Genomic DNA, 23,191 nt, shown 5'->3' with positions numbered 1-23,191 from the left:
TATATAGACGCTGAAAATACATTCTACCTGAAAGTCAATTTACTTTAATCAAATAATCAAATATCATCTCGACACAATTAAAAACAGTTTAAAATAATCATACTTATTAAATGTCGAGGGTATGACAAGAGTTAAGTTGCTATGACGCTGAAAATACATTCTACCTGAAAGTCAATTTACTAAGATCACTTAATCAAATATCATCTCGACACAATTAAAAACAGTTTAAAATAATCATACTTATTAAATGTCGAGGGTATGACAAGAGTTTATAATTTAAGTTGCTATTAGCTATCGCATTTTTTTACTCAGCTTTTATACTTTCCCTTTTCTCTTTTATGTTATTTTTTACACGTTGTGTATCCTCGTTGTGTATCCTCGCTATTCTTAATTACATTATATATATTTACAAGTTTTATTTTTATATATTATTACTTTTTTATTATATATTGTTCTTTTGTTCTATTGTTCTATTATTTTTTGTCTACTCTCTCTTTCTTTCTCTCTATCTATCTATCGATTTCGATATCTATATAATTAGCAATAATAAAAAAGTAGAAGCTATTATAAAAATAGAGAAATGTGGGCACACACAACAAAGATTCTCTATAATTGTTAAAACACAGAAAAAGTAAATAGATTTGCGAGAACGGCGCGATCACGTATACAATAATATATGATACGTGCATGTATACATTTACATTCACTATCTCCAAGCTATGTCATAGGCACAAGTTTATGGGAAATCGTTTATGACACCATAGTGAATCATGAGACGTGAAGCATCATGACTAACCGCGCTTGAGCACTGAGAATTCTTACGAGCTTCGTAAAATATATAAACATAAAACAACAAGATTCGCTTAAGCGTATTTCGCTCGTTTTCCGATCTGTTTCTTTCCAAATTTTACGATCTACATAAATATATTCCCGAGAAATTCAGCACAATTCGATTCTTCAGCATTTTATCGCTGTATATTGTTCATCTCTGCGTGTAGTAAAGAAACTCAATTATTCACACAGAAATAATATTTGTATAATTTATTTTTTATTACATTTTAGAAAGAAAGATTTGTTAAGTGACATCTCATTAAAATAGTGTTAATATTTTATCACATTTTCATAAATCACACTAAAGCCTAATTTGTTTATCACGCAAATTGCATTTTTAATCTCTGAAACTAATTGTTAAATTGTAAATTACAGCTTGATAAAGTGTGAATAAAATGTTGTTTTATCAAACTAGTAACATTCACAAAACAACGACGGAAATATCAACGCGAGGAATGAAAACGAATCGTCAGGAGAGAGGACATTCCATCGGACGGCCACCTTCCTGCTCCTAAAATAACTCCTTTGAACCTCGCTTCCACCCTTTCCAGCCCAAGTAGCTATACCGCGTGTCCGGGGATGGTAATGGTGGTGCCGATGATAGTGGAGCGACCCGTGCACAATTATAATTTAGTTAAATATTATAAAAGCCCTCGAACGAGGTCGTGTCAGCAGAACAAAGCAATCGCTGGATAAATTTCGAAAAAAGATTGTTATCTCTCTTTCTGTCTCTCTTTCATTATTTTAAACATTAAGATGGAATTTTTCAAGTTTGACGATACTATAAAAGACAATGGCTGCTATTTATGACATTTATGATGTCGAGAAAGATGAAAGGGTGTATATAGGCATTTTTTATTCTTTAAATATAAATAAAAGTTATTTATAAAGAAAATTTATCTCTTGAGATTTTTATTTTTGAAATAAAAATCTTTCTTTTCTTATATCAAGTTTTCGAAAACATTTATGCAGAATTGCGTAAAATGCGGCCGAATATTTGTAATCATCCTATGCTCGTCCGAGATGCTACCGCGGCATGTTTTCCCGGTGTATACCGTGGTCATCTCTCTCGCTCGTGCTTAACCATGAAACAGACCACTCGCTCGCTGAGAATCCCAGCTGCGCGAGGAACCAATTACACGTTGTACGACCTGGGCTCGTAGAATTTACGGGATTAACGCCGTTTGGAAACTCTACCGTGCAATACATCACCTACGACTGTTTCGCATATTTTGCGACAATGCTTCGCGAATTTATAATATCCTCGATTCAAAAGCGATACCAATATCGAAAAGCATCTAAATTAAAAAAAAATAGTATTATCGTCAAATATGTAATTTTTAGTATCACTTTACATTTTCTTTTATATTCTCGCACACAATGCATGTTGCTTTTACTTTATAATTAATAATTAATTGATTGAGTAAATTTAATTGATTTAATTCATTAAAAACAGTTTCAATAATTTATATACTATTTAAATTTATATTTATAAAAAATATTTATTATAAATATAAAACTTTATGCGACAAATTTTATTAAAAATTATATAATTAAAAAAAATATATATATAATTAAAAGTAGTTTAAATATACTTCATAAAGTATCAATAATATATAATAACATTTCTAAAATTCATAATAATGTAACAAAAAAATGACACAGTGTTACTCCTGTTGTAAAATATAATTCTCTAAATGCTCGTTGATGTAAAGGGATTTTTTGAAGGCGATAGCGATCATTACCGACGTTCCGCACTGTTAACAGATTATGTCTAATCGGACGTTCCGTGTCGTTAAACAAGCGAATTAACGAGACACGCGTACACTCGGGCCCATGAGGAACGCCTACAAACCGTTCTCACGACCATGTTGGACCGCACGAGATTTCCTACTTTAACGAAAGGAAACGCTTCTCTGCTCCACCCACCTTGTTATTCTATGCTCAGCCGTGTGTCTCACGGGTAAATACGGAATGGGATATGTGGTGAGAGATTAGAATTCAGATTCTTGAAATCCTACATCGAGAAAAGAAGATATCAACTTTAAAAAAAAATTGCTAAAGGGATCTAAGACTTTCTCTTAGAAAAATTATTAGAAAAATTTTTGAAACTGTCTGTTGTATTTATATTAATAATAACAGTACAAATATGTTAATAATGTTAAATAATATTAAATAATAATATATAATATCCCTAACACACAAAAGATATAAAAAAAAATAGCCATTACTTTACTCTCTACTAAAAAATTTGGTTTTTATATTTTTTTATATAATAATATTAATTTTTAATTTTATATATGTATTAGTTTTAGATTTTATAAATAAAAAAGCACTAAAATTACAAGGATAATCAGCCTTTCGTTTTTCTTGTTTTTGTTATTTTTCTCCGAATGTGTCAAATCGTAAAGTCACAATAAGACTAGGAATATCTTCATCGATTGTCTATCGCATGCAACATCTGCTTTAATTCTTTAAACGTGGTGCCGGCAACACTTCACGCTTCGCTGAGCGTGCGTCAGGGATGTGTGACGTCAAATCGCGTATGTGTGTGTGTGTGTGTATTCAATGCAGTGAGTCTAAAGAGAGAGATAGAGAATCGAAACTGACCGGCGAGAAATACCGTGGGCAGAACAGCGACATGATTCGCACAACTGACAAGTGTGAGCATACAAACGAGATTACGAGGACAATAGATTTTTCGGGCAGCTAGAGAAATTCTTTTCAAATGCATGGTTGTTTTTATGGAAGTTCCTTTGCAGTACAAGTGGCCATTTTTACACCCATCCAGTAAAAATTGTAATGCACAATACGAAATATCTTTTATATGAAATCCATTTGTATGAATAACTCAATGTATTTTTTCCAGTCATATATATATATATATATATATATATATATATATATATATATATATATATATAACACAACCATTTTTTAGAAAAATCTTTTAGCGAGATTTGATTACGAAATCGTTTAATAAAGTTTGATGGATCTTTTTAGGCTAAGGATAATCCTAGAAAGATAATCCTACCCAAATTTGTGTAATTTCAATTTTCTGAAATTTAATGCAAATATATACATCAAAATCCCTTTAAACTAGTGTCTTTAGCAAATTGTCCCTCATCTGCCAAATTAACAGATTAAACGTTCGTTACGGTGGGAATTATATTTGACAGTCATGACGTATACGTTACCTTTCTAAGCTTGCGGTTGGCGCGAATGAAATATTCAAAATCCGTCATAGCAATCTGTGCCATAATATCAGAAATGAAGTTATTATTGTTACATTTTATGTAACATCGGAGCCACAATGTGTAATTATTTGAAAAATTTGGATAATTGCATTGGTAAAACATTCAGATAGAAAAGAACAAAAGATAGTTTCAAAATGATTTTTTATGTAGGGTACACCAGATCAATTATGCTCCTTTTCAGAGTAACAGATAAATAATTGCGAATAACAACGTTTGAACAAATATAATGGCTGTAATATGTTTATATTAATTCATGTTTAATTTTAAATATTTATTGATACATTAAAATAAATCATATTAACTGTTTTCTATTTTTTAAATTTAATAAACACATCTTTCTAATAGCATTCTTCTCGAAAATAAACCGGTATTTCTTGCTAAAGACAAATTTGTCAAGAGAATCCTATGCATTTGTTACGGCCGACAGGTAGTTTCGCAAGTAATCCGATCAGCAGCAAAGCTGTGGCCGGATGGACATAAAGTGTCCCAAATTAGTGAAATTTCAATTATACCAGAAGCGACTATTACGTTAATCGGTTTCCAACCGTTTTCCCCAATCAAATACTCGCTTTAGGAAACATTGGGAAACATAGATCAAACGAATTAGACCATCATAGATTTTCGTACACGTACGTAGAGACTTATGAAAATTCTATATACGTATTTTCCTAAATACTGCAAAGTGTACAAATCATTTATAAATTATACTTATCCAACTTAACGACAACATTAAATTATAATTTATATAAATAAAATTTGTATATCATTTTTGCCAATTTTTTCGAATTTTTAAAGATCAAATTAAATTTCTATTTAAATTTTACTTTCCATTATTAAATTCGATGACAGGTAGTTATATCGTTAAGCGAGGTTCCTAAAGCTAAAATAAAAGCAGCAATCAATGTCGACTCATTTCGGAAAATTGTCTCGGACCGCTGGAGATTAATACACACGCAATTATTTCAATTGCTCGTAAATATGAAATTGAATTTCACACTGTTGTTATTACCAATTGTGTCGCGACTCTTATTCGTTTTTCGATATAGAGAGCGAGTATCGCGATTACACGGACCACCTGTCGGTTAATGTCGGCGACATTGACACGCTCGGGTATGACGGGGGCGGCGACGGTGGCAGGCTACTGTTTATTATTGTCTGGTATACTGCGGCTAACGATCCCTATCGCGTCGACACGCGTTAACCGTGAGATGTGGCGGATGCCACGGGAGATTCCTTACGCAGGGTTCTCTTCTCTTCTCTCCTCCACCTTCCCCCCTCCCTCCTCCCCCGCCTTCCCTGTCTGTCGGACTACGCCTTGGCATTCTCCCTCTTGATAGTCCTTGGGGAACTACCAATTTGACCGGTCTACATCACGGTAAGCGAGTTCTCGCTCGCAGAGAGGCGCATATCCTCGAAATTTAACGGTAGATCTACGTCTGGCGAAAACGATCCTGTCGGACATCGCTATTATGGATGATCCTTGGCATTAAACCCTTCAAGCTACGTGATATCAATCGAGGAGATTGGATGTCGCATGATCCCCGTATGAAAGCGTGGCATTCAAAGAAATAATGTAACGAAATTTCGTTTTGTGTTAATTATAATCCATTTATAATACATTACTATTATAATAAGATTTTATTATTACAATATTATCATTGTAATTTTAATATAATAAAATAATTTAAAATATTTTCCTGCGAGATGTACGGCATGTAAAATTAATCTATCAAAAAAATATAACTTCTTGAACTTACTATTTTTGTAGCAAAATTTAAGAAGCAAATTGAATAAAAAAAGTAAATTCAAAATAATATTAAAGAATAAAATATCTTATTAAATTTGAAATATCGCAGTAGACTTATTAAGATATTATTTTAAAGCACAAAATATTTTTATAATAAAAAAGCTCCTTCTATTTCTTTAATAGCATATTCAGCATTTGATTCTCAATGTTAATTAACAGCTGTGAAAACTATTTTTAAAAAGATAATACGGATGCCATGAAAGTATGTTTATGCCCGGGCCCGGATATCTTGAGTAATACAGAATCCAGACTAGAAATTCAAGCATAGAATTGAATCGTTGAATGTTGACAATAAGAAGCTTACCAAGTTACACTGAGCCCGGGCAAAACTCGGTCCTCTTGGTCGAGCTTTCGATTACGTATCTTTTCATGTGTTCTTTTCCGATTTTCCCGGGAATTTAAATATTTTCTCATCTTCGAGATTCCAAACCGATATATTTGGCTCGTCCTTTCATCAAGAGAGAAACTCACATAGCACTATCGATAAAAAAAAGATCAATTCTCCTATGCGATTTATAAAAAATTATACATATTACGAAAGGTCTGAAAAGAGTAAATAATAATTTTATATATTATTCAAATTATATATAAAATAAAATAATAATTTAAAAAATTTAGTGTGTTGTGTTTTCAAGAAATCAAGTGCGCTATTTTCCCGTAAGCTGATTTCTCTGCCGAATGATAATTCGCGAGACTCGTGATGTTCCTTTATACATCGGCCAGATTTACCAATTAGGTATTGTTCATCGCTCACGATTACGGAAACTACGTAGGATTTGCCCTAGGCAATTTGTATTGAGTTTCACGCTCGTAAATGCTCACGTAATTGCGCGTCCATTTCCAACGCATGGAAGTCGTTATCGTGTTAATAATAGTCACTAGTCATCGTTAATACATTCCTCCGCGATCACGCGAGTGGCCCTCAAGGGTTCTGCTACCTCCTAAAATCCTTTTCATCCATTTCCATTCCTGAAGGAAATTCATCCATGACAGAAAACATTTACCTTGTAATTATTATCATCATAGTAAAAATAAATCATGAAATGTTATCTGTATAGCAGTAGATTCTTTAATTTTATTAAGAATATTTATTCCAATATTTTCTATGTCAAAATTAAAATCAATAAAAAAATATAGTTAAATAGAATAATTAAATATTTCATTCATTAATTTTAAATTTTCAAATCACATTCAAATTATTAAATTATTATAATCTCGTTCGTTTTATATACCTTGAAAGAGACTTTATTTATCTTTGCGTAGTGATAAGTGTAGCGAATTTGCCTGATTAGCGGTTTGTTCTGGCCGCGTTTTCTCAACAGGAATTATGATCCATCCTCGCGAGACTTTATTATTAATTTACGTTCATCTTGCGGTACACCGCGGCGACAATTAATTGCAAACGAGTGCACGCGAGAGAGTATCGTCGGCCGAGTGGCTCTTCCGGACTGCGTTCTTCGTTGACGAGGGGATGTTTATTAATTAATGAAGCGCGCGCAATGTGCATGACTTGAATCGCGAACGGCATCCTTCCGCTGGAAAGACGCGTTTGTGCACGAAGGGATTCGAACGATGTTCCCGCTTTATGAAAGCTGAACGGAATACTAATGGAGGAAGAACTAAGTAAAATAGTATTTTAAAACTGGATACGATTGATTATTGGAAGAGCAAGAATATAATTGTTGAATCTTGAAATTAATAATACCGTAAACATAGAAATTTATCAAATCTAATGGATATCAAAAATAAATTCGATGATATAAACATTAAACACAGACACAAAACTTTTAATTACGTATTCAGTAATTTTCGTTATAATTGATATTCCAAAATTAAAAGAACTAAAATAATCCAATTAAAATTAAATAAGGAATAAATAAATTTTTGTTACCCTTATCTAGTTTTAATTTTCGTTAAAAGGCTTCGTTAAAGGCATTTAATCGCTGCTAATACTTTGAGAAAGAATACTATCAATTGAAACAAATAGTATCTTAATCCTTAATCTATTCTTTATATAGTATGTTTCGGAACAACTCCTGAAACTACAGTTGCAAATTAAGAAAAATGGTTATTGTTCCGAAATAAACAGTAACAGTTTTTTTAGTAGCAAGCAATTGAAAGCTAAAGGCTTTCAGATTTATGTTAAATGACCAGAACTATTGTTAAAATTGATCAGGAACTATAGAACTCGGCTGTATGCAAAGAGAACTCCACTTTTTTTTTGATATGCTGACAATTGATATGCCAACTTCATACACATTTTCAGCGCGAATTGAATTTTAAGAACATTGGTAATAAAATCAAGAACTAGACTTATATACATACATACTTTCAAGATTTTAACATATACTTTTTCTTGTTGACACTAAGAAACAGATATTTAATATTAAAATCTAAAAAGATGCTTATCTTCAGTATAAAAAATAATGAATATTTTTCTCAGATGATATTCTCTTTGTTACATACCGAACGCACATAGAATTTTTTACGAACGACAATTTGACAAATATGGTGCAGCTGAAGATGTAATGATGCTCGTGCGCGCGCGTTTGCGAGGACAAAAAATACGGAACAAAAGCGGAAGAGAGGCATGCGCGGGGGGTCGAATAAACATAGAGAGAAGGAAAAGCAGAAAAGAAAGAGGATTGTACGGCGAAGGTTGGGAAGGAGAGTGAACGAACAACGGGCAGGGCTGGATAGCTGAAGAGGACGAGGACGAAGGGTAAGCAACGAGATCGATAAAGCAAGATGGCGACGCGCATTGCCGCAGAGTACCGCAGCCTGGCTTTCAACCGCCGGATCATCCTCGGCGTGTAGCTTTCACGTATACACGCACACAAGTATCATTAAACGGATACAGCATCGTCGTAATCGCGATACCAGAACATACTTCCTCCCGTTATGTACTCGCAATATCGCGTAAACACGCGTATCTACTTGAGAAGTCCTCAGTTTCTATCATGTGACCTACTAAATCGTAAAACTTGCTTGACAGTGAAAAAAGACAATCATGTGAGCCGACTTGACGTATCAGTGATCAAACATATTCATGGCCGCATATTGAATTCTTTGTTTTTCGTTTTTACTTGATTCTGATCAGATACATAGATAACAAAAGTCAGTTGAAATAAGCTAAAAATAATAAATAGAAACGTTGCAAATCATGATCAGAGATATTAAATCTTAATACCTACAATAAAATTTTCTTATAAAAGAAAAAATTGTTGTGTACAATTGTTGTATAAATTTTTTTAATTGGATTGTTGATCAGAACAGTACAATCCATCATGTTTAATATCAATTTTAATGAATTACCATTTTATTGTAATATATTCTAATAAGCAATCGTTTCGATAAATTAATAAATTTCAATTTTAATAAATATTGACGTCCAACGTGTGTGTTTTAATAAAGCTTACTAGTGTGTGTTTTTAATTTTGATAAAATACTTTATCTTTTATAAAGCATTAAATTTTATTTTTTACATAAGTCAACGTTCAACGCATCTCTATTTTAGCAACCAAAGATTCCAAATTAGATTTCTTGCTCGAATTCGATCTGATCGGATAGTAAAGACTGATTGCAACAATTCCTTCGGCGTGCATTGCCGCATATTTTACAACATCTCCTTCCACGCCGAGCTCCATGAATCGCGATTGTGCGATCGAGACGAGACTCGGTTCGCCAAGGGCGAAGCATGGACTGAGAGCCGCGCGCATGCACCGGATGTACGTTGCCACTCGTGGAAAATTGAAACGCTGATACGAGTCGCGCGAGATAATTCCGTCTCCCTCCTCCCACCCCTTTGCACCTGCCATCCACCGAATGCACTCCGCGAATGTACTTGCAGACACCTTCGATCCGCACGCTCGACTGCTTCCGCGCTCGTGAGAAAAATTCCCGACACTTCGCCAGATGCGACTTCATGTTTTTGCTCAGAGCGACAAAGAAAGAGAGAAAAATTATAGAGATGATAGATAGCAGAATGAACCGCGATATTGTTGGATACTCAACCCTTTAGCGGTTATATACTTCGATAAAATGCGAACAAAATACATTGTTGTGTATTTTCGATCAATTGTAGAAATTATTAAAAATGCATTTCTAGAAATATAAAAATTGAACATGTAATAAAATATGCATTTCTAATCAACGATGAGAATCAAAATATTTAATACTTTTTGATATTTTATGGTGGTATAAACCACGGGGTATGATCGAGTCATCATCACTACCGTGAACAACGGTGGTGACGACTCGATACAAAGATTAGAATGACATGCCATTACAGCGTCGATAAAAATGGACGCGAGCCGAGCGCAATAGGATTCTCAGTGAATGAATGCCGTCCAATGGGCATTTTTTCACGTCAGCCTTTCTTCCTCCAACGCATTCATACTATCTCTTTGTAATGCCTCCGATTATTTTACTATTTCAATTTCAATTTTTTCAACAAACAATCTTGAAAGAAGAGGCAACGACGACGACGAAAACCGTCTTTCTCGCTATCGATTCTTATCACCTTTGATTTCATCATGTCGCAAACCAAGCGTGTTTCCCTCAGGAACACTCCCGAGAGAGAGTGAGCCGATTCTCGTCGATGTCGTGCGAGCGAAGTCATTACAAGACTTTGGAGTTCATGAGACTCCGAAGTGATGCGGCCCCAGAGGGTATTTACGGGCGATAGCTGTTCCAGAAGTGCTCGGACCGTTTATAAAGTCCCATCAAACCCTCCGGAAAGAAAACCACCCGACCGGCAGTGTCAATCATACCCGCGAAGTCGCAAGAACGTATCCACGATTCAGTACGTGTCCGTGCAACTTCCACGACGAGAGATACAATCCGAGATACAATTTCTCGAGCTATCAAGATGTAAGGGAATCTTATAGATCGCTATTTTATAAATTTTGATCGCGCGCGCGTCTGTAAGAGCTCTAGAAAAGTGTATCATCATCATAGTTGAATGTACGAGGTTCGAAAATAAAACAAACTTTTTATATCTCTTTGTTGGAATTTATAAAATACTCACTATAATGATAGAACTTTGATAAAAATGTTAACAAGTTGAAAAGCAGACTAAAAACTTTTTGTCGTTTATATTTTCGTAACAAATAAAAAAATAGCCGCAAAGTTATGACAAGTCACTAAAAGGATAATAAACTAAAAACAAGCTTTCCCCCGTACTTCTTGAAACTTTCCGAAACAAGTGTGTTAGGGTCAGATTTGCCCCTAGTAGTTACTTAATATTCCCCAACTTTCCTCCACTGCAATTCCGCCATTTGTCTACGTTATCGCGTCGGGCACTTCGTCTTCCTGGGAGATGGCTACGAGTCATCAATAATACGACACCGTGAGCGAACGAAATGTTCAGTATAAAGGGAAATAACATGTTGCGATGAAAGCAGATCAAACATTGCATCGCAAAGCAAAGCAAAGGGCGAACGAGCGAGGCGTGTTGGGACGGTGTAAATCGCAAGTAAACACGTTTCCTGACATCATGCAGGTTGTTCAAGATATTCGATATATATATATAATGTATAAAGCAAGTAAAACAAAAGTAGATGTGCAGAAAGAGGAAGAAAAAAAAAACTCGATTTCAATAGAGTCACGCGCATGTGCAAATAGGGTCGTTTCACAAAACACAACCTTTATTATATGAATGCCCTCTTTCATATTTCACATTTTTGCCTTTATTCCATCGATCTCATTCATCAACGCTCTTGACTCACGTTCAAGAACCGGGATATGCAAACGAGCTCTAGTGTTAGTTATTTACTGTAAAGTGTTAAACATAGTTTCTTTTATCTATATATAGAATAGAATAACTGAGTCCGTCATTTGTGAGATTATAATATTATATAAATAAAACAAACATTAATGATAGATTTCTGATACTGAATGTCATTTAAATTCGATGTAAAAATGCAAACAACTAAACGCAGTTAAATAACTGAATGTGGCATTGCTTTTAAGAGAAGTAATAAAGAGAAGTAGTATAAAATACGGTAAATTTGTAGAAAATTATTCACGCAAATTTGCTACATTATAATAACGATATTTTAAAGTTGCAGCATAGTCATCGCGCTTAATTTCTGTGTCAAAAATTATGTTTTTGAATCTAAATCTCATACAACTGGTAATTTTGATTCTGATAATAAATTCTTTAATTGAGTTTTCTAATTTAATTTCTTAATTCAAAAAAGATGTTTTCTTGATAAAAATATCAAAATTATTATTACTTCAATAAATATATAGCATTTTGTAATTAAATTGTTTGGTTTCTAAAATTAAATTGTCGAAGAATTCTTCCTTTTGAGCCACTCTATAACTCGAAAACTATTGATATTTTTCTATGGACTTCAGATTCGCAAAAAGTATAATTAACATTAAACTCACGAATCGTGAAGTACTCATTATATCATTATACGAGGCGTACTCTGTCACGAAAACAGCTATCGTTTCGGGGGTTAAAATTGGTCCGATCAATGGTGAAATAGGTCCGAGAATAGACCGTGCGATTGGCTGAACCTACCACGAGGAGCGAAAGAGACCGCTCATTCGAGCGGAAGCGCCGGGGGTTTTTCGCGAGGTGATGTGCCCCGGCGTTTCGAGCAACGCCAGTGACAATATGCAGAGCGCGAGGAGGAACGTGTGGGTCGACACGCGAAGGTCGCGGAGCCCGAAAATCCATAACCATTCCCATTACGGTCGGCACGGGTTTGCGCTTGCGCGAGAACTCTTCTTCTCGGCCCTGAAGAAACGCAGGCTAATGGCCCATCCGCGTCGCGCTGCATTTTTCAACAATTAAAAAAGACATGATTTTGTGCGATTTTTATAAATATAAGAGATGTTTTCATTCAGTAAATTATATATAAATTTTTTTGGTAATAATTAAAAATTAACAAAATAATTGGAAATCTAAATTTATAATAATACGAGAAGATTTTAATCGTTCAAGAATTGGTACCAACCCGATTTTCAGATAAAAATGTAACATGAATAAAGATAATTGTTGTATTTTCAGTTCATCATTTTTCAATAATAAATATATAATTATAATATTATTATTAGAAAATGTATCACAATAAAAATTAAATGTCAAAAAATTTGATGTTGTTAAAGTATAATTATAAAAATAAAATAAGGATAATATTTGTAATATACAATCATAATTATCTTCACAATAATTCTGATATAATCTCTCACTTTAAAATATTTTTCCAAATAAAGAGTTCTTTTAATAATTAATAATAAATAAAGATATTATTTACACAATTACGCGATTTTCAATTACGAACGTTACCAGTAGAATTAATTAAAGTAATTATGATATCGCAGTACAAAATGATCATATTTTCTGAATATTATATTTTTCATTAAATAATCAGATAACTATTAAAATAATAATCATTAATAATTTCTAATTATTCTGATTAATACCGATAATCTTCCGATATAACCTATGCACTTTTCAGTAATTAAACAGTACAAAACGTTGAAAAAAAATTATAATAGAACTTCTTTTTGATATAAAGCAAAAACGATAAAAAAATAAACGTCGCTGTCGCTGATTCAATCAATGCGATTGTGTTAGCTAATTAGGAACGGCCGCGTGTGATAAAGGCCAAGTCCACTTAAAAAAAAAAGACGGAAAGTGGGATATAAAAGAGGAATAATCCAATTTAAAGGTAGACGGACACGTTGTTTCATGGAACTTCGAAGCACCTTTCGCTTTTTATTCGCGAGCGCTTGATTAGTTCTATTAATTAAGAAACGAATCGAGATGCCTCGATCTCGTGAAATGATTCCATTAATTAATTAGTTCAATGTACGAAACCAATCCATTATACGAATTTTACAATCGCAATTATCGATCGTCGAAAAAAATGCTTCACTCGAGATACAAAATTATCTTGTAAAAAAATTAACAATTAATTAATTTTTATTCCTATTATTATACATATATGACATGCGCGAGTTTGTAAATATATATTATTATCGGTTCAGAAATTAGAAAAAAATTTAGCAAAGTATGAGCTTATGCATTAAGCCTTATGTGTTTTCTGCCAGAGACAAAATAATTAATTATACAATAAGAAATTTATACAAATAAATGTAAAAAATTATAAAATTTGAAAAAATTAGAAAAGTATAAGATCGCGCAACATCGATTTTGGTGTTTTGAAAGCTTTTTCTTTGAAAAGCGTGTGCTCGCGCGATAACGACCAATGACGTCAAGATGAATGTACCGTGGTTCATTACGGGGATGCAAGCCCGCGCTTTAATTACAAGCTCAATGAGGACGTACAAAGTGTCGCCGCAAGATCTTCCGCGCGTCACTTCTAATAATTCCTGTCAGTCGACAATTACTCGCAAAATGATAACGTTACTTCGCATTATGTCACGGATGTTCGGAGCATCATTCAATAATGATCCATTCGCTGATATATTCGAAATTAGCTTTTGCATTAATCGATAACTGTTATAAAGTACGAAAAATATATCAACATTTAACAACCTTCCAGAATTTTAATTGATTTTTTTATTTACTTCACTATTGTAAAAATGTGTCAAATAAATTTATCAAATAAATTTGCATTTTTCGAATATATCAAAACTACATATTCATATGTCTATTAATTTTATTTTTTTATTGTTATTCACAATTTAATTTGCCAATCAAATTCAAATGTTATCGTTCCTAATATAATGTTACGACATAATTGCATAATTGCCTTGATACAATTACTAGTAACAAATTTCTGAGCGCGCGATAAGCATGATAAAGAGGACTCACCAATTCACGATGCTACGAAGGATTCCATGTTTCTCTTTCTTGATCCCTGCAACAGAGATTCAGACATCAATCATAGAAATTAACGAGAAACACACTCTACAAACGAATGAGCGCTAAAATCAAATAATTACAACAGATCTAAAGGGAGAAGACAAAAGCTCATTCCTTTGTATTCTGGATGTTGAGGATCGTGATCTAACGAGAGGACGAATGAGAAAAAGGTCTAACAAGGATCATTCGCGGATCTAAAGGGCACACCCATTTCAAGAACAACTCAACCCTTTCATAGTGCCGAATCTATGTATTTTCAAATTTAACGATAGGACGGAGGGATGAAAACATCTCTTTCTATCTCAAAAGATATACGTAAAAATATCTTTCATTTATCACACATAAAAAATTCTTATAGAGAAAAAATATTTTTCTTTTACACATTAATCTTTGTATTAAAATTCTTAAATTAATATTAAGAAGTTGACATTTTTATGAAGTAAAATTCAATATAAATTCAGAATAGATTCTGAAACAGATATTTAATAATTTGATGACAATTTCGTCATGGTTGTAACTTTACAATATCTTTAAAAAAGGGAGAAAAGGATCTACAAATTCATAATCATATTTTTCATTCAGCTGGCAATTTGATCGATTCTGTGTTTTATTTCCGTCAAATAAAAAGATCGTGAATTTCGAGATGAAAATCGAACAACCAATTTTTACACTAAACGTGAAACATGCAAAAATCCTCTTTTGCCCTACATGGCTTTTGCAAATCCGCGGGGACACGGTTGTTTTCGCGGGACGCGATTTCCCCGCGAATTTCCGATTCCACGAACGAACGAATGACTCCATCGGGAGAAGAGGAGTGGTCCCGAAGAGCCCTTCTCTTCGTCCTACAGTCGCATCGTGCCCCTCGACCGTTCACGATGCAGTCTAATTGAAAGCGACGTAGAGGGATGCGCGGGAACGAGGACGGAGGCTACTGAAAGGACGAGAAGCACCGAATAAAAAGGGAGTATCTCTCGGCGAAACTCGAGCATATATCGTGCAAATTGAGTTCGACGCTGCTCGTATTCTTTTTCTCCCTCGTATCACCGTTTCCCTTGTTTGATATATGATCAATTATGAAAATCGAACAAACACATCTGTTCAACGGTTTTCAGCAATAAAATGATAAAAGTAGTGATAAAAATTATCTCTATTACGTTAATAAGAGACGGCGACTTTTTCGCTAGCTGATTAAGGAGCATAGTTATCAATAGCAACGCTTTCGCTCAATTTTAAACAGATTTTGTTTATACAAAAAAGCTGTCATTAAAAAATAATTTTAAAACGATTACTTTCGTCGTGTTATAACTGTGAGAAAAATTTTAAAAAATGCTTCAATTTTAAACGTAGCTATTATCTTTATCAAAAATTTCATAAATATATGTTAATATAGGACTAATAGAAAAATAAATAAAAAAAGAATTTGTTCCATTTTACTTGCATAAAACATTATTTGAAGATGTTATTACTTAAAATTCTTATTTTTCTGTAAAAAGTGAAGTTCGATCATCTACTCTGGCGTAGCATGTAAATTAACCGCGCAGACAACGGCAACGTTTTGATAAGACGGCGCAGAGAATTAATCGCAAGCTGCGGCGAGAACGTGATTCGCACGCTTGCTAATTGCCATTAGAATCTTATATGTGATAGAGATAGGTCGATCGATAGTTTCTCGAATTCCAATCTTCGCCGTGTGTTATCAAATATATGTAGATAAATTACCTGACGCATCCACTTCTTAATCAAAAAGTAACAAATAAACAATTCTAAGATCCACCATAAGTGTTTTCAATATTCCTGAGAGACATATACGTATACTCAAATATTTCTCATATACTACAAACGGAATATTATTAATTCCTCTGTATTAAAAACTTATAGTATTACATTAAATGATTAATTATATTTTTATGATAATTATTAAAATGTTTGCAATATAATTACATATATATTTTCATGTATTATTTCGATGTTAAAAATTTAAGAAAAACATCAGAATTATTATTATAACTTCTCCGATATCTCTTGGTCAATAGTCGTATGAAATTTCGGTATCGTATTCATGATAAAATACGCTGCACATGAAACGGGACAGAAGCGCGTAGGATGCGACAAATCCTGTAAAATCCCAGAATTGCGATTACTCGCTGGGAAAGCTCAGTGGAATGATACGAGCAAAGGGGCGAAAGATATTTAAATATGGATAAAGTGAGTCTGTGAGTTCAACCCTTTCGTGGTCGGGGGAGACGGATTCGTAAATAGAGTGTGGACCCGTGAAAGATGGATATTCAACATACATTTTAAAAATACGCTTTGAGAACTCCGAAGAAACGCGAGATAAAAAAATATTCTTATGGATTAGATATTTATGATAGAGATATTGGATTCTCTCTGAAAGTAAATGTCAAGAATTTAAATAGTTGTTGCTTCAATAACGATCTAAAAAAAATCTTATTTTCCAGTTCATTTCCAATTAGTCTCGCTTTAACAAAATTTAATTGAACCATTAATATTTCAACTTAAAAAAGTTAAATAAAGAATCAAAATAATTTAAAACTAAAAGGTTATAAAAAAAATCCAGACGTCATCGAATATTTTCCTAAGAAGAAATAACATTTTCACGAAATATATCTTGAGAAAATTATGGTAATAGATTCGAGATATTCCAGTAATGTTTTTGAACGCAATTCTAAAAGCATCAAATAACCAACAAAATAGAGAATACATTTTTTTGAAATATTATTAGCTGTTTTCCATTGAAATCTGAGTTTATTCCACATAACGCAATGTTCCCCAACTTTTATAATTTGAAATACATACATCGTAAAATTATTGCATATAAAAATTTTAATAAGTTATTTTTTTTAATATCAATAAAAAATTTAATTTTTGAAATAAATAGAAATGTTTTGTATTTTTCAATAATCTACATATATTATTAATAAATATATTAATTTATAATAGTTAACAACGTATATGCATTAGTATTAAGAGACATAGAATGTGAAAGAAATTTTGGTTAAAAAATATTGGTCTAAGGATTTTTAATTTTCCACATTCGTTGATTAAATGCGCGACGCGACGCGACTCATTCGTCTCTTGTTTTACGACTGTTTCGACTTCGAGAAGATGATTTACTCGCGTCCGACGCCTCGAGATTTTAATAAAATGGCACGCGAGAATCTTATCTCTCTTGTTTTGAGAGAGTCGTCGCATCGCCATCATTTTAATCCACTTCGTGAAGAAGAATACGTCAAGTAAGAGCATAATAAATAACAGGGAAGACGACGAAAAAAAGAAAAATTTGTTTTCTTCCGGTATAACACTCAAAAAAAAAATCCGGAAATGCAGCAGACATAATAAAGATAATAAAAACCACATATTAAGAATACACACATACACATAAATTCGGAGCAAGAAACAAAAGAATGACTTAAAAAAATATAATGGCATATATATTATAATACAAACGTAACGTAGGTATAAAGATATCTAGTTTACTTCAATCTTGAAGATTTTTTCACACTTTTAAAATGTTTGAAAATATTTAAAATTGTATATACGCACGTTTCAGATTCTGTTAATCATTAATTTTTACGATTCTTAGCCATTCGTGTTGTCTAGATAGTTAAAACATAAATACACTAAATAAATGCTTCATCCTCTCTTTAGAAATATTATTAACGCATAAAATAAATATATGCAGATAAATAATATTTCATATTTTTTATCATAATTATATAATTATGTTTAATCAAATATACATAAATAATATTTTTAATATAATAATTCTCATGCATAAGGCATTAAGATAACACCAGACGTTGAACAACGCGCCTTGTTCAAGATCCTCAGAAAGACCCAGACAAGATTCTAACAAAATGGCGTAAAAGATCTTGCAAGGGAAACGGCAGAGAAGTTCCATCGAGTTACTTTACCACGAAACTCAAAAGCACGTACAAAGTTCGGCTCGGTATAACATCTCACCGTTTTTGCATTGTTCGAGCCTTCGCATTGGCCTAGCAAACAAATCGCCAGCTAATATTCGCTAACAGAAAAGTTAATCAACAAAGTTAGAAGATTTCATTATTTTGAATAGCCTTTAGCGCTTAAATAATTTTCAAGATAAAATATAAAATGCTACTGCTATTCATATATTATTTTGCACGATGTTTAAAAGACATTCAGCTTTTATTTTTTAATAATTAAGAACAATAAAATAGGCATTAGGAGCCAGCGCAGTATCTAGAGCACAAACAAATTTATTAAATAATAAATAATACAATAGACGCACTAATACAATAATCGCGTCTATTATATTATTTATTCCTTAATAAATTTATTTGCGCTTTAAACATTGCGCTGGCTCCTAATGCCTATTTTATTGTTCTCAATTATTCATATTTCGGAGTTTTTTGTTAATTTTGTCAATTTTCGTTTTTTTTTTTTTTTTTATTTTTTATCAAATTAACAAAGATATAAAAAAATAATTAGATTTTATTTTATATAAATGTTATCTAAATTCTGAATCTGATTTTGTTTGCTGAAATAAATAAAAAATAAATAATTGGAAAAAACAAATAAAAAACTGTTTTCAATCTCTCTTTCAAGCAAGAACAATTAAATCTAAAAAAATCACCAATTTTGAAAATGCATGATAAAATTCTATATATATTATTTTTTTATTTCTTAACGATCTCGCGTATAAATATTATATAATCTTCAAAGAATTATTTTCCATTTTTCAATTAACTCCCTTTCTAGCTTCAAAGATTATCAACAACCGACAATTGTCCCAAATCTATTCCGAACCAATGACCATGACAGTCGTCTATATTATCGCTGACAAGTCTGCAACAATCGCCACAACAAATTTCTCTCTCTTTCTCTTCCTGCAATGTCTATTGCAATATAAAATTGACCTGCCAACCACCAGTAATGCAACGCGCCTATCGCTGCCATCTTCTAGCTTTTTTCGATGCTCGCCGACTTATCTGCGACCACGTGCCAACCCCTGTTTATCCAATTTTTGACAGATCATACTCCCGGGACCATCTCGTCGGGACTATCCGTTGTTTTATGTCCCCTTTTTTCTCCCGTAACAACACACTCATTATACATCTCTATTCAAATGGAATTATGAAATGCTCTCGTGTGTATTGCAAAACGAGAATATATATATTTTAACTTTAATAAACAAAAATTTATATTTTATATAACAGTTTTCAAATCTCTCAATATGGCATGGAATTAATTGAAATTAAAATCGATTCGGAATTTCGTAAACATCTGGCTTATACAAGACGTCGTGACAGTTTAGGAAGCAATAAAGGACTTGGTTCCTAACCGTCCTTAGAATGCAATCACAGATCTTCAGGCTGATGTCGTTTCGGCTTGACATCGTTCGAATACCACCGACAAATTCACCTCCCAAAGAAAGGCTTTGACTTAAAGCAGCAGGACTGAAAATCAATATATAGAGCGACAAACTCGAGAAATGCAGTTAAACAATCACTTAATCGATGCGGTTAAGCTAACAATTATTTAGATATTATTTAGGTATTTTGTTGGATGTTCCGAAAATCGCTTAGTATTTTAAAAAATTTTCACGAATGAGACCTAGAAACATTATGCGTGAATTTAATGTTTCAGTTTCTCTTGAGGTATTTTCTTTAACAGCCAAAACTATAAAACTATTAAAAATAAAATCAAATTTCTTAATTATTTATGAGCTTTCACGAAAGGATACGTCAATTTCATCTCCGCAATAGAGCTTTACAAACAAATATTTATTTACGAGCTTACTTAATCTACCGAATGTTTGAACATAATTAACCGCATCGATCGCAACGTTAAATACGAAAAGCATACATGCAAATGAGGCAGAGGAGGCAATTAATCGATCTCGATAATTAACCATCTATCCCATACACGAAATCAACGTTTCTCTAAGTAAGACGACGTATATCAAGAAAGATTCTACACTTGCGATCTCATCGAACGACAAAGATTTTTATCGGAAGAATAGAAAGAAGTGAAAAACAGGAAGACAAGGAAAAGAAAGTGGAAGCTGTGAGAGCAAGAAAAAAGCCGCGAAATCTCTCGGAGGCAGCAAGCGTAAAATTTTTATGGAAGCTTCCACTTTGTTCGTGGGAGGAATCTTTAAGTAGCAACGCGCGAAGATGTCCGCGAAGCGCGCAAATTTAATAGGCGAAACCTGACGGAAGATGTCCTGGACCGCGAGGATAAAACCAGACGAAAGCGAAGAACAGGCTAGAGAAAGATGAGGGAGTGCACCCCCGGGAGAAATTTATAAGCCAAGGAGGCATAAGCTACCGAGCGAGAGGCGGAGAGAAGCGGTGTCACGTTCCCGCGTTCGCTCAGCTCTCGTCTTCTTCGCCCTTCGTTATCCGCCGCGAAATTTACAGAAATAGATTCGCTGTCGGTGGCGGTCACGACCGCGACATTGGATTACCGCGACAAGCGATATACGCACCCAAAAAGTTTGGGGAATGGAATATAAGAGCCATCGCGCACGTATCGGATAATAATATCAATGTAAAATGACACATGCTGAATTTGACATTATCAACATAATAATGACATGCGAAAGAATATTCAAATTTCTCTCTCAAAATAACTTATATTTCATACCATAAATGTTTTGATAGATTAATGTGCTAATTAACGTAATAAATAACTTCATCGGATATTAATATGTGTATAAAATCATGTAAAAGATATATATTAAATGAATTTTTATGTTCATTATTTGTTATGTATTATATTATACAATAAATTATTAATAAGCTAGAAGAAAGAGAGAGATTAATCTCTCTTAGGTTCATTTTTATTTATATACATGTATACTATAGCACAGATTTTATAAAAATTATTATACTATGCAATATATTATTTAATTATATTTCTTTTTTTCTCTAACTCTCTACTATACTTTCTCTTTTCCAAAATTTTTCTTCGAATAATCAATCATTATTCATTTAAAATACTGGTGCCATTCATGAGAAATAAATTGCTAATAGCTAATATTAATGTTTTTTTCTCTGTTTTATTGTGCGCTTTTAAGTTTTCATAATTGAATAATTAACTACGCGTCTATTTCAATTTCTAGTATAAATTTAAAAATATTTTACTTTTATATTTTTAATTTCTATTTATAATATAAAAGAAAAGTATATGTATATCGTTGATAAGATGTTGAATATAAACCAATGTAATCCGAGAAGAAGATTTAGGAAATTGCAGGATATGCAACGTCTAAAAAGCAATCCAGCGATCCCGGACATCGGCATTATCATTTATAATTTATATGGTTCTATGTAAAACGTGTATAAAAATGTAGAGATGAATGCATAAAAAAGCTCTCTCTCTCTCTCTTTCAGCAAATAAAATTGCACGCGATAAAAGCATAAATTAATCATACGCCGCGAATGTGAGATAACAATGGCGTGTAATAAGGTAGTCGAGCGTCAATTAATTGGCAGAGTTATTAATGATTTTAGACTTGTCATCATTATCCTTCCGTTTAATCTTTATATTTTTTTCATATCAAATGTTCCTGCGAAATTAAAATTCTTGCGCGAAAGAGAGATATCGTAAGTCGCGTATATAGTTCCTCAGATGTTTTCGTCGCGTGATCTTTCAATCTTGAGATGTGATTAAAAGCACGGTAGCTAGGCGAGGATTAATACGATCGCATGTCGTATAAGAATCTTAGAAAAGAATAACAACAATTTCTGTTTCAGCGTAATTTCGTTGCAAAGTATGTGAGAAGAGAAGAGAGAATAATTAGAGTAATTTTATCTGTCGACAATATAGACTTTATAAGAGTACATAAAAACACATTTTAACACATTTAGTGTTATCAATAAATTGCAAATTATACATCTCCTCCTTTATATTTAATTTTCTCTCTCTTATTATAATTAAAATTATTTATATCACGATATAAAGCAGGAAAACTTTAAAAAAAAAAACTTGAAATAATGATGGGTTCTCTTATCAACGATAAAAACAGCATATATATATTGTCGAAAAAAAACTATACTTTAGAAGGAATATTGACAAAAAAAAACAATGTATTATAAATTAAAAATTATATATTTTAGAAGATACTCTAGTGGATATTTATATATGTATAAAAATTTTGAAAAATTATAATTGTTTGTATGCTTAATAAATTATTCACGCAACATAAATTATAATAATTACGATTTTCATATAATGCATACTCAAAAGTTTATATATAACGTGTACACAAGTAGAAACAAAAGGACTTTAATAAGCACTACATCGCGTGGCTATTAATCCAGTTCCAATTAAGTATGCGCGCTTTTGGGATTGATAGCTTTTGGCGCCGAATAGTTAAGGGTTAATCTCAAAACGAGGTTTCTCGTTCATGAAACAAGATTTCGGTTGTTGACCGATTTC

The 23,191-nt window shown here is 32.7% G+C and overlaps 1 protein-coding gene across 2 annotated transcripts in view; it reads right to left on the bottom strand.

Moving 5' to 3' along the window:
* Positions 1-23,191, bottom strand: part of LOC115235148 (stress-activated protein kinase JNK) — a 151,820-nt gene that overhangs the window by 120,680 nt on the left and 7,949 nt on the right. For both annotated transcript variants that reach the window (XM_029806738.1, XM_029806736.1), the window contains exon 2: positions 14,693-14,738. The gene's annotated coding sequence lies outside the window, so the exon portion shown is untranslated. The remainder of the gene's footprint in view (positions 1-14,692; positions 14,739-23,191) is intronic.

The sequence above is a fragment of the Formica exsecta genome, unplaced genomic scaffold (assembly GCF_003651465.1).
Source record: "Formica exsecta isolate Colony F162 unplaced genomic scaffold, ASM365146v1 scaffold211, whole genome shotgun sequence".
Taxonomy (NCBI): Eukaryota; Metazoa; Arthropoda; class Insecta; order Hymenoptera; family Formicidae; genus Formica; species Formica exsecta.
This window is presented reverse-complemented; position numbering and strand designations above follow the sequence as displayed.